Raw genomic sequence first — 10117 nt, 5'->3', positions numbered from 1 at the left:
TCCTAGTCTTTGCAATGTTATTTGTTATGATTTACACAGTTAAATGTCTTTGCATAGTTAATAAACACAGGTAAACATCTTTATGGTATTCTCTGTTTTCAGTCAAGATCCATCTGATTTCAACAATGACACCCTCATTCCCTGTATTCCTCTGAATTTGGCTTGAATTTCTAGTAATTCTCTGTCAAGGTACTACTACAACTATTTAAAAAATTATCTTCAGCATAATTTTATTTGCATAATATATTTTCCCATAATTTCCATATTCTATTGGATTACCTTTCTTTGCAATGGATACAAATATGGATCTCTTCCAGTTGGTTGGTCATATTACCATATCCCATTGAATAGACATGACTTTAATTTAATTAAATTATACTTAACAACAACAACAAAATTCCGTGATGGGCTGTGTCATGGATTGTACTGTGTTCCCCTAAACCTGTATCATCTGGACCATGGTTTTCAGTGGCTTGGCAGTTGTGTAATAATATAATTATCCCCCATGATGTGATTTGATGTGATCAACCAGTTGTAGGGGGATTAGAGTGGGATGAAAAACTCTTATTCAGGTCGCAGCCCTGATGTGATGTAAGGGAAGTTTCTCTGCGTGGAGCCTCCATCATCTTTATCTTACAAGAGATCAAAGAAGAGAGGTGAGAGAAGGAAGCAGAGAAAGAGAGACCAACTGCCACCAAGAAAGAAGACCCATAGTGAAGTGCATTTATCAGATCCAGAAGCCTTGTATTGAGAACCTCCTAGACTCTGGTGAAGTCTGAAGCCAAGACCCATAGATAACCCCAGGGAACACCAGGGCTCACATATGTTGAAAGGAGATAAGTTGACAGAGAAAGAAAGCAGTCCCCTAGAGCTAACACCCTGGATTTGGGCTCCTAGCCTCCTAAACTGTGAGAGAATACAATTCTGTTTGTTAAAAACATCCACTTATGGTATTTCTGTGATAGCAGCACTCTTTGTTGTTAAGTGCTGTTTAGTCTGTTCCGACTCACAGTGATCCGGTTCCTACTCACAGTGATCCTGTTCAGGGTTTCTGAGGAGCACTTGGTGAGTTTGAACCACCGACCTTGTAGTTCAAACTGACCTTGTAGTCGAGTGTATAGCCTACAGCGCCAGACCAGGATGCCATAGCAGCACTAGATACCTAAAATAGACTGCAATTTCACTACTGGCCTGGCCTCAAAAAGTTAAAGGGATTTACAGAATAAGTGTTGGACTACTAACTGAAAGGTTTTGATTCAAAACCACCGAGTGTCATCTCAGAAGTAAGGCCTTGTGACCTGATTCCAAAAAGCTTACAGCCTTGAAAACCCTACAGAGTACTGTTGTCCTCTGCCACACATGGGGAGCCAGTAAGCCGTAACTGACTTGACAGCAACCAACAGCATCAAGAGGTCTCTTCAAAGTTCCTACCAGGCCAGTACGGCTTGGAAATGGAGGAAAATCATGACTTTGGGCCTTTGTTTTTGGATCCTAATTAGAGTGGTTGCAACAAACAGTAAATGGACTGGGGGTGGTACTCTTTTCTGCTTTCTCCTACTGGTGGTAGCTGCAGGGAGGTCCAGATGGTCAGTGGGAGAGGATGGGGCTGAGGTCTGGCTGGATTCTGCTCCTAAGTGCATTGAAGGTTTATTTTACTGCTTCTGATTGGTGATCTGTCTGTTGAAAAGCTATATAAAATTCCTCTGGGCCTCATAGCAGATAATCAAATGCACTTTAAAAACATCAATAGGAAGGAGATAATATGAAGTTAGAAATTTATACTAAATAAATATTGGCTGCAAGTAAAATGTAATGTATCCGTAGTAACTCTACTTGCACACTGGAAACTCTATTTAATGTTAGAAATTTCTCAAATACTTTGTGATTTTTTTTTAAAAAAGTACATATCAGAGTGCTATTTAATTAATTTGAATGTTCATATACAAATTGATTTTCATGAAAAACGTACTTTTCCCAGGATAATTTTTAACTCTGAGGCATTATTGGTGTTAGAAATTTCATGAACTGTTTTTCAATCCAAAAAGAAAATAATCTCATTTTACTTGATTATAAAAATAATCCATACTAATTAAAGCAGTAAGTATAAAAATAATATAAAATACCACAACATAGAGGTAAATAAACTCATATTTAGGTGAACATCTCCTTAGATACATCTCTCTAAAAAATACACATACTCAGATACATATATTTATCATAATTTTATTAAATGATTCTTTGCAGATTTGAAATGACATCATAAAACATTTCAAAATAAAAGTTCCTGGAGGTTGGAGACCATGACTCCTAATCGCACTTTGTGTCTTGGCCTACCCTGAAGCATAGAGAGATAGACGAACTTAGCATGTGGACATATTTGATGTTGGCTACATTAGTAGCTATCAGTTATTTCAGCAGAAGTGCTTTTGTGTTTCTACATATTTCTTCTCATATTTCTTTATGATTCACTCATTTTTCTCAATAAAAAAACACACAAAAAACATTTAATGGTATAACTTGACTGTCCGTTATCTTACTCAGCATTCTCTGCATTATGCCTGGTTTGTGCAAAGTATGTGCTCAAGAAATTCATGTGAGTCAAATGCAGAAGATACTACCAAAAACTCCTTGAAAGTAGAACCCCCTTAAAACTGACTTACCTGTTAGTCATATGACCAGACTGTGGAGACCACTACCCATCTTATTGTCAAATGGAATGTATCACACACACACACACACACACACACAGGTGACACTGTGGCAATATATAAACAAAATGGAGAAGGATGCTGGTTTGGTTCTTTAAATGGAAAGAAAGACCATTTTCTCACAGCAGATGAGGGAGAGCTACTTTTAAATATGGAACACACAGTTGTAAAACAAGACTGTAAACTCTAAAATGTGGTACAAATAAAGATAAAATTGCTTTTTTAAAAAAGAGAAAGGTACAATATTGTTGTTGTTCTTGGGTACCATCAACTTGGTTCTGACGCATAGGTACCTTACTTACAATAGACTGGAACATTACCTTGTCCTGTGCCATATACACAATCATTGCTATGTTTGAGTTGCAGTCACTGAATAAATGCTTCTTGTTGAAGGCCTTCTCTTTTTGGCTAACCCTCTACTTTACCAAGTATGATATCCTCCTCTGGGACTTGGTCCCTCCCGACAATATATCTGAAGCATGAGAGATGAAGTTTCACCATCCTGGCTTTTAAGGAGCATTCTGGCTATACTTCTTCCAGCACAGATTTGTTTGCTCTTCTGGCAGTCCATAGTATCTTTAGTATTATCCTCTAACACCTTAACTCAAATGCGATTCTTCTATGGGCTTCCTTATTCATTGCCCAACTTTAACATGCATGTGTGATGATTGAAAGTACAATGGCTTGGGTCAGGTGCACCTTAGTCCTCAAAGTGACATCTTTGCTTTTTAACACTTCAAATAAGTCATTTGAAGCATATTTATCGATGCAATACATTATTTGATTACTTGATTGCTGAATCCACTGGTGTTGATTATGGATCCAAACAAAATGGAATCCTTGACAATGTCATCATTTTCACCATTTGTTATGGTGGGGAGCACAGTGGTTTTGTAGGATAAGCACTGGACTGCGAACCACAAGGTTGGCAATTCAAGCCCACCACTCCTCAAAAGAAAGGTAAGATTTTCTGCTCCCACAAATATTTATAGCCTCAGAAACCTTACAGAGAGTCGATATGACTTGGAACCAACTCAATGGCACTTAACATCATAATGTTGGTTATTGATCCAGTTATGAGAATTTTGATTTTCTTTACATTGAGATCTGATCCATACTGAAGGCTTTGATCTTCATCAGTAAGTGCTTCAAGTCCTTTTCACTTTCAGCAAGCAAAATTGTTTCATCTGCTTATGTTAGGTTGGGAATAAGTCTTCCTCCAATCTTGATAACATGCTCTTTTTCATATAGTCCAGATTCCCAAATTATTTGAATAGACATTGAATAAGTATGATAACAAGATAAAGCCCTAATACACATCTTTCCTGATTTTAAGTCACATAGTATCTCCATATTCATTTAGAAAAATTGCCTCTGTTCTATGTAGGTTCCACAAGAGCACTATTAATTATTCTGGAATTTCCAATTTTATCAATGTTATCCATATGCTATGATCCACACAGTCAAATGCCTTTGCATAGTCAATCAAACACAAGTAAACACCTTTCTGGTATTCTCTGTTTTCAGTCAATATCCATCGGATATCAGGAATGATGCCATTTATTCCAAGTCCTCTTCTGAATCTGGCTTGAATTTCTTGCAGCTTCCTGTTAAAGCCCTGCTGCAACTGTTTTTGAATTGTATTCAACACAATTTTACGTTCATGTGGTGTTAATAATGTTGTGCAACGTGTCTGCTTTCTGTTGAATAGCCTTTCTTTGGAATGGGCATAAATATGGATCTCTTCTAGTCAGCTGACCAGGTAGGTGTCCTCCAAATCTCTTGGCATACACAAGTGAGCACTTTTAATGTTGTATCGTTTGTTGAAATATCTCAGTTAGTATTGTGCCAATGCCTCCAGTGCCGGTTAGACTGCTTCCTTCAGTACCATAAGTTCTTGACCATATACTAGCTCCTGAAATAGTTCAAAATTGTCCAATTCATTCTGGTACAGTGACTTTGAATATTCCTTTCATTTTCTTTTTAACCTCCCTGCATCATTCAATATTTCACCCATGGAACCCTTTAATATTGCAACTTGAAGGCTTGAATGTTTTCTCCAGTTCTTTCAGCTTCAGAAATGCTGAGTGTATTCTTTCCTTTTGGTTTTCTAACTCCAGGTCTTTTGTACATTTCCTCATTGTTCAAGCCATCCTTTGCAGTCTTCTACTTCATTTGCTTTATTTTATTTGCTGTTATTAAGTGCCATTGAGTCAGTTCTGTATCATAGGGATTGGTGTAGGGTTTTCAGTCTTTGTAAATCTTCAAAGAGCAGAAAACCTTATCTTTCTCCCCTTATTTTATTTACTTATTATTTTCTTCTTCCTTTTGCTTTAGCTGCAAATTTCAGACTCTCTTCTGACATCCATTTTGGTCTTTTCTATCTGTTTAATGATCTTTTGTTTTCTTCATGTATAGTGTCCTTGGTTGTTGTTGTTAAGGGCTGTCAAGTCAGTTCTGTCTCATAGCGACCCTGTATAGGGTTTCCAAGGAGTAACTGGTGAGTTTGCTATTTTTTGTTGTTTCCCCATGAAGAAGCAGAAATATTATTAAGAAAATAACTTTATTCTTTTAGGCTGAATATTTTTAGTAGCAACTTGAAAATGAAAACCATGACCCCCTGTCTTTTTTCTATTGAAAAGACTGAAAGAGAAAAGGTTATTATCATGTGCCCCAGGATTTGTTATTTCCCTGACAAAAGGAGCAACGAAAAGAAGACATCTGAGAAATATGGGAAACTCATAAATCCTCAAAGAGATATTACAGCACAAATGCCAACACCCTCTTTAATGCAAGTGCTTCAAGGAAAGCTACCTTATTTCAGCAAGACAGTTTAAAAGGAAAAGTAAAATATGAAAGAGCAAATTAACGAAAAGTGAGAGAAAGCAGGGAGATGTACAAAGAAATAGAAGAGAGATGTAGAAGGTGGGTGTGGATTCCCAAGACCCATAGCTCACTGCATTGGGCCCCATCTGGAAAGAATTATTCCTTAACTTGCTCACACAGATTTGTCCCATTTGTTCCTGTATTTACACTGTTTTGGTTTGTTGCCTAGTCTTGGATTACTATCCTTCAATTGGCTTTTCTTCTAGTTATGAAAGAAAGCAAGATTAAAGGCCTTAAAGATGAGTATCTGGACAAAGTTACCTGAAGAAGGTCAGATATTGTGAATAGTCAGAGTAGTATAATGTCCCTTTCTTGTTATTTCCAGTTTCTTTTCAGATCAAGTATCATGACTTGCAAATGAAGTCAAACAAACACTAGCCAGTGAGTCTTATCCTTCTAAAAAAAGAAAGAGTCTAGGAAAAAAGAAAAGGAAGAAGATCATTGCAAAATTCAAACCTTGGTTGCAAATGTAGGAGGTAACTACTATTACAGTTTTTAGCATTTGGTATCACATGTTTTGGTAATATTTACCTATTTGAACAACAACAACATTGAAAGGTCTCTGTGAATAGTCAACCCTTTTTCCTGTTATAGTTTCAATTGAATGTCTCCTTTGAAGTGGGTTTTATGTGTGGATTCTAATCAAACAAAACAATGATACAACTAGAGTGCTTTATTTTGGTTTCCTAATATGCAAAGAAATTGGTATTTTTGCTTTTCTATAAAAACAAAAATTAAAATTAACACCTAAGATCTTGCAATGAATGAATGAATTGTACTCTGCATTTAGTTTTACCTCATATGTTCAGCTTTACAGTCATACCCCAGAATGTAATCTTATAGTTGGGCTTGATAACGTCTTAATTTAAGGGATGATTAAACCTACTGTAGTAATAACCTTTGCCATTCTTTTTTTGTGTGTAGATGAACATACATAATGATTTTTTTTTTTGCTTCTACATAAAATCTTCCAAGGTAATATTTTGCTTCTTTTTATTAGTCTTTCAATTTTTCTGTAAATCCAAAATGATTTTAGGAAAAAGTTCTAAAATATCAAAGAATTTAGAAAAACATACAGAATAACTTAAGATTTACAGAAAAATTGCAAGACTAATAAAAAAAAAAATCCCTATATACTCTAGGTTTAGATTCTCAAAATTTAACATCTTGCCAAAATGGCTTTATCATTCAATCTTTTTTTTATATACGAATGGACTTCAAAAAATTCATGGAAAAATTCCATTATTTTTTCATTTTGTTTTTCCATGAATTTTTGAAGCTCACTCATGCATATTATTAATTTTTCATGTGCCATTTGAGAGTAAGTCACATATATATGACATATCTCAACCCCTTAAAATTTTAGTGTACAATTTCTAAAAATCAAGAACATTCTCTTAATGACAATAGTACAATGATCAATATCAGAAAATTAATTATCAAAATTAATATATGGATAAAATTCTAGCAGCTAATCCACAGACCCAGTAGCACAGCCATTCTGTAGGATAGGCACTGAATTGCCAACCACAAGATCGGTGGTTTGAACTCAGTAGCTACTCTGCCAGAGAAAGATGAGATTTACAGCCTGGGAAAACCTATACAGGGTCCTTCTGAATCAGAACTGACTCAATGGCACTTAGCAACAACAACAACAATCCCCAGAGCATACTCTAATTGTCACAACTGTCCCTGTGTCATCCTCTGCAGTAAAAGGAAAGCCTGTGTCCTGAGTGTATTTGGCCATCTTCCTTAACCTGGAATGTGCTTCAGTGTTTCTTTGTCTGTCATGATGAGTATGGGCCAGCTATTTTTCTAGAATGTTCTTTAGTTTTGAGTTTTCAAATGAATTTTTGTTTGAAGGTATTTAGGGATAATTTCTTTCCCGCTTCCTCAAGCTATTTTACAACTGTGTCTAAAATTGCACTCATTTTCTCCCCACCAGACCTATTTCTCCACCATCTCCTACTTTCATAAAAGGTTTCATCATTTTCCACTTGCCCAAGACAGAAACCCAGGAATTATCCTTTTCATCTAGTCCCCGTGACCAATGTTATATCTTATGAATACAATTTTTTACTCCACTTTCTCTGTCACTACATTCAGTATCTAAGTTCAGGTAGGTCCTCCTCTTTTCACTTTAAAAAGCTGATCTTCAGTCTGAACATCACCCTGTTCCCCACACACACAGTCCCTAGAACTCCTGAAAGAATTTCCACACAAATCTATCTTACTTATCTAGAGGCTGGTTTTTTTTTTTTTTTTCTTTTTAATTAAAACTCAGCCCAATTAGCACCTCCTCTGATAAGACTTCCTTGTCTCCACACCAGTCTAGGATTTTGTCCTTTTTTCTATGTGATTTTTGAGGTTTGAGTAAATAGCTTTTCAACAATTGCAACTACCAGAGAACGCTTTTCGGTGGACTAAACCACTTCTGAACCAAACAAACAGTCCAAACACCAGAACTCAATGTACTGTGCACAAAGGCTTTAAGAGTTGATTTGAATTTTCCTGTCTTATAGCTCGCTTTATCCATGGTCACTTACTATGAAGCCCTGTTGTGCTGTGGCATAAGTCCTGGACTGCTAACTGCCAAGTCAGTAGTTCAAACCTACTAGTCACTCCTTGGAAACCTTATACAGGGTTGCTCTGAGTTGGAACCAACTGAACGGCACCTAGCAACAAAAAAAACAAAACAAAACAAAGACTAGCATAGTGGTTATGAATCGTGTTGCGAACCGCAAGGTCAGCAGTTCGAAACTACCAGCTGCTGCACGGGAAAAAGATGAGGCTTTCTGCTCCCGTAAAGATTTACAGCCTCAGAAACCCTGTACAGTGTCTCTATGGGTCGGAACTGACTCCACGGTACTTACCAACAACAACTATACGGTATTTATCTGTATATATATATGGTGAAGTTTCTTATGATTATATTATTGCGGTTATAGATCTCAAACTGAAGTTTTTCTTTCTGGAAAGGAAATCCTGGTCTCCTTTATAAAATCACAGCATTACAAATTAGCTACAACTCAAAAGAAATAAGTAGTACAATTATAGTAAATGCTACCACGGTAATGGTTAATTAGCCATGAAAATGTTCTATGCAATTATTAATGTCAACCTGCTCTAGAAGGTGTAGCTGGTTGGCACAAATGGTTTATGAGCTCTGGCTTGGTTTTCCCTTCTCTAGGTCATTTTTGTCTAGCAGACTCAGAACTCAATACTTAATAAATATTTGTGAAATGAATTGTAGTTTTATCAAACCCAAGATACAATCAGTCTTATAAAGAATTGGGGACCTATTATTCAAGTCTTCCTCTTGAAAAAAAGACTCAGCCTTCAGTGGTGTTGGTATTAGAGCTAATTTGGACAGGAGATTGAGGTCAGAACCTTGCAGTAAACTGTTTGACAGCTCTTACTTGAGTCTTCAGTTCTGGTACCTTTAGAGGTCAGGCATTTAAATGTAAGTGTTAGTTGCCAACCACTGTTGGAAAAGAATCTATATGATTTCTGTCTGATGCTTGAACAAAATGGGATTCTTCTTAAATGTCACTTTTGTATAAGCTTGGTTTTTTTTTTTTTGACTTTGCATTGGGCTGCCATGATAGCTATAACTTGCATAATCATCTTTAAATAGAAAAAAATGTGGTTATGTTTAGCGTATGTTTTCTCCAGAGAATAGCAACATGGAATTTGACATTCAATCATTGAAGTCTCCATGTAGAATTCCCAGAAAAGCATCAAAATAAGAAAGAACTCTAAAGTTTTCAATGTATATAAAAAAAAGACATGTTTTAAACTGCTGCTTGCTGTGAGCAATAATATTAAAACAACTTATTATATTTTTGTGAGTTTTAAGAAATATTAAAAAGCTAGAAATTCTAGTTGCTAAGAATCTGAATGTACTTTAAAGTGGACTGAAGGTTTTTGGTGAACTGTTGAATCATCTAGTTTTTCTGTAACTGGCCACATGTCCAATCTTTCATGAAATAATGGTATCTTTCAGTAAGACAGAAATAAATTAAAATAATCAGCCTTTATTTAAACTATGATATAGTATAGCAATTGTCACCAAAGCCTATTAAGTAACATTGGTTATTTCACCAATATAAACTTAAAATGTCAATTCAGAACTTGAAATCAGAAATTGCCTTACTTTTATTGAATGTTTTTCTTTTTCCACATTATGATTCTTGCAAAATTGTAGCCTAAAATTGTAATCTATTTTGATTGGACAAATAAAAAGACTAAACAAAAGCTGAACAAATTAGAGTTAGCTAGATTTGACAAGCTTTAACAAAAAAGTAAAATTCAAATTTTGACAATGGTTTCAAATTCAGGTCCTTAATTTAAAACATTAGTAAGAAAAGTATTTTGATTATCAACTGATGCTTGCACAATATTATTAACATGTAAGTGCAAATGAATTAGAAACATGCATGTTGTTGTTGTTAAGTGCCGTCGAGTCGGTTCCGACCCATAGCGACCCTGTACAGGGTTTCCGAGGCTGTAAATCTTTACGG

The sequence above is a fragment of the Chrysochloris asiatica genome, unplaced genomic scaffold, assembly GCF_000296735.1.
Source record: "Chrysochloris asiatica unplaced genomic scaffold, ChrAsi1.0 scaffold00032, whole genome shotgun sequence".
Taxonomy (NCBI): domain Eukaryota; kingdom Metazoa; phylum Chordata; class Mammalia; order Afrosoricida; family Chrysochloridae; genus Chrysochloris; species Chrysochloris asiatica.
This window is presented reverse-complemented; position numbering follows the sequence as displayed.